This window comes from Sinocyclocheilus grahami, unplaced genomic scaffold (assembly GCF_001515645.1).
Source record: "Sinocyclocheilus grahami isolate Dianchi unplaced genomic scaffold, SAMN03320097.WGS_v1.1 scaffold13629.1, whole genome shotgun sequence".
NCBI classification, from domain to species: domain Eukaryota; kingdom Metazoa; phylum Chordata; class Actinopteri; order Cypriniformes; family Cyprinidae; genus Sinocyclocheilus; species Sinocyclocheilus grahami.
This window is the reverse complement of record NW_015514993.1, coordinates 1-692: the sequence shown is the minus strand read 5'-3', so window position 1 is coordinate 692 and position 692 is coordinate 1.

Sequence of the window (692 nt, the reverse complement as noted above, 5' to 3'; positions counted from 1 at the left end):
TTTAAATTGTAATAATATTTCACAATATTTTTGATCAAATAAATGTAGCCTTGGTAAGCATCTTTCAAAAAAACATGAAAAACCCTTACCAAATCCAAACCTTTTAACGGTTGCATATACGGTATATAATATTGGGTGTGTGTCAACTTCAAATGAAAAGCCATCATTTTGATCCACCAATTGTATTGCCCTATCAATACCAACATACAGTATATCTAGAAAGTGAAATTGTCTCAAAGCTTTTTCTGTTTTTGATTCAAAAGAACTGACTTATAAGAGTCATTTGTACGGTGTTCATTATGATGAAGGCATTTTAAGTCACTAAATGAACCACTCAAATGAGTCATTTGTCTTGAGTCTGATTCATTCAAATGAATGACTTAACAGTGATTTGCAAAATTGAATCAATTGATCCAGTTATCAACATTTGACTTTAACTCAGAGAAGTCTTAATGCTTTTAATAGACCAAGTACTTACTACATGTATTCACATATTCACCAAGTCTGTGTGTTTGGTCTGATCCAGATTCTGGACTGAAACAAGATTGTCCAGAAACAGACTGTGTTGGTCGTTGCCCTAAGGCAGGATCAGAGGACGAGGATGAGCGGGACATTACCAGACACACGCTGTCCTGTGGTGTCTCCTTTATCCTGTCCAGTGCTGCCTCTGAAGGGGAGAAGAGTCTGTTTGG